This window comes from Nerophis lumbriciformis, linkage group LG03 (assembly GCF_033978685.3).
Source record: "Nerophis lumbriciformis linkage group LG03, RoL_Nlum_v2.1, whole genome shotgun sequence".
NCBI classification, from domain to species: Eukaryota; Metazoa; Chordata; class Actinopteri; order Syngnathiformes; family Syngnathidae; genus Nerophis; species Nerophis lumbriciformis.
The window spans coordinates 2,720,001-2,722,500 of NC_084550.2; the positions used below are offsets into that span (position 1 = coordinate 2,720,001).

General features: G+C 34.9%; 1 protein-coding gene across 1 annotated transcript in view; it reads left to right on the top strand.

The window, feature by feature from the left end:
• kank1a (KN motif and ankyrin repeat domains 1a) overlaps positions 1-2,500 on the top strand; it is a 135,130-nt gene that overhangs the window by 21,979 nt on the left and 110,651 nt on the right. The window lies entirely within an intron of this gene.

Here is a 2,500-nt window from a genome sequence, read left to right on the forward strand (position 1 = left end):
GCGCAAAAGAGTTTCTTTTGCACACGAGATACATGTCTAAAAAAAAAAAAATTCTAAAAAAAAAAATAATACATTTAAAAAATACATACATTCATGATTATGAAGGGACATGGGGGAAAAAAAAATTTTTTGAAATTTTTTTTTAGACATGTATCTCGTGCACACGAGAAACTATCTCGTGCGCAAAAGAAAGTTTATTTTGCACACGAGATACATGTCTTAAAAAAAAAAAAAAACTATTATAATTTTTATTTTTTTAATTTTTTTTAGACATCTCGTGCGCACGAGAAACTTTGTCGTGCGCACAAGATACATGTTCTAAAAAAAACAAATTCTAAAAAAAAAAAATTCCCCCCATGTCCCTTTGTACATTCATAAGCATTATGAATGTATGTATTTTTTAAATGTATTAATTTTTTTTTTTAATGCATTTTTTTTTTTTAGAATGCATTTATAAAAAATAAAATAAAATAAAAAATAAAAAATTCTGCTTTTGCAAACTAATCTTGCCGTCACAGTCTGCTAGCATTAGGGCCAAGAGTGGCAGAGACCCACCAGACCCTGCAGATGAACACTAATACAAACCAGCCAACTTTGTATCAAATGTGCTTTACATGGCTGGAGCAATGTTTGTGTGCTACATTAGGTTAGCATGCTATACCTGCATGCTGTTGCTAGGAAAAAGTTAGAAAATTCTGACTGACGCCTTGAGTAAAGCCATCCCTAGACAGGCAAAGTCTGTGCACGCCTGCATAGCTGAGGTCTTTATCAATGCAGAGGTCTATCAAAATATAAACAAAACAGAAGGAGGCTCTTCCTCTCCAAGTCAACAACGCTCAAACAAGAAAAGATTTTTCTTAAATCAGAAGAATAACAACTCCATTTTTTTTTTTAAGAGAGTCAAGCTGTCGGAGATATTTGAAGGACAGACCTTGCCAAAAAAAGATGCCATTGTGACAAGTTAATCGAGTCTCTAGTTGAGGCTCGCCCTCGATCACGCAACAATGTTTCACTCTTGTGTTAATAATAACAAAGTCGCTTAGCAAACCTGCAAACTTTGCCTTAAGGCACTTCCATTCTTCTAAAATGACTTGCATGTCAATCAGTACAGAGTTATACAACTACATTTGGTCGCTGCTGAAACAAAAGTAGTGAATTTGGTACCTATCCCTAAATGCTTGTGTAACTGAGTTTGTACCCATGTTCCACAACTTGGCATTCATTTGTTATATGCCGTACATTTCGCGACCCAAAGATTTCCGCCTTAAGGAAATCACAGACGGAATCGGCCAACAAAACAGAATCTGCTGTTTTAACGCAGAATATTAGGACAATGGATTTAAATAAGGAGAAAGAACAGTTGTCTGGGGAAATCAGGTTTCTGGGGACCACTCACCTGCCTCCTCCTAAACCAAACCATTTTAATAAATGGCAGCTTGACAACCTGTAATGTCTGCCAACAAACTACACAACCTGTAATGTCTGCCAACAAACTACACAAGCTGTAATGTCTGCCAACAAACTACACAACCTGTAATGTCTGCCAACAAACTACACAACCTGTAATGTCTGCCAACAAACTACACAACCTGTAATGTCTGCCAACAAACTACACAACCTGTAATGTCTGCCAACAAACTACACAACCTGTAATGTCTGCCAACAAACTACACAACCTGTAATGTCTGCCAACTAGGGCTGCAGCTAACGATTATTTGTCTATCGATTAATCTATAGATTATTTTTTCGATTAATCGGTTAATCTATAGATTATTTTTTTCGATTAATCTATAGATTATTTTTCCTTTTACCGATTTATTTTTTTTATTTAAAATGAAGAGGAAAAAATAAATGTAGGCCAGTTTTTTCAAAAGGCATGGCTTTTATTTACAAAAAAAAAGTATGGCCACTCAGTCAACATTGACAACAACATGACAAAATATTCTGTAACAATGTAAACATTTAAAACTTTTAACATTTAACAAAATTAAAAGTAACTTATTTGCTTTTTAATGTGCAAATATAAAAGTAAACATCCAGTGCAAATCTTAATATTCTGGAATAGTATAAGCATTTAAAAAGTACAAGTATTGCTTATTTTGCTTTAAAATGTGCAAAAATAAAGATAAACATCCAATACAAAAAAGTGCAAAACGGAAATATTCTGTAACAAGTGTAAACATTTCAACAAAAGTAAAAGTATTGCTTATTTTGCTTAATAACACAACAATGATAGTATGATTAAAGTGAAAGTTAATTGTTGGTTTGTACATAGTATATGTAACTGTTAATGTTGTAAAAGGTATTTGCACAACTAATTAACGTTAGCGTTTGTGACACGTCTTGTGCCGTGGGGTTCTTTCAGGACCGACAGACTGAACGCCAGACGGCTTTGCCAGGTTTACAATCTTTTAATTTTACACAAAGTCTTTTCTCTTCCAACTGCGCGGATCGCGCACCTGGGCACGATTGCGGCGTCGCCCCCGGCGCGCCCCGCCTC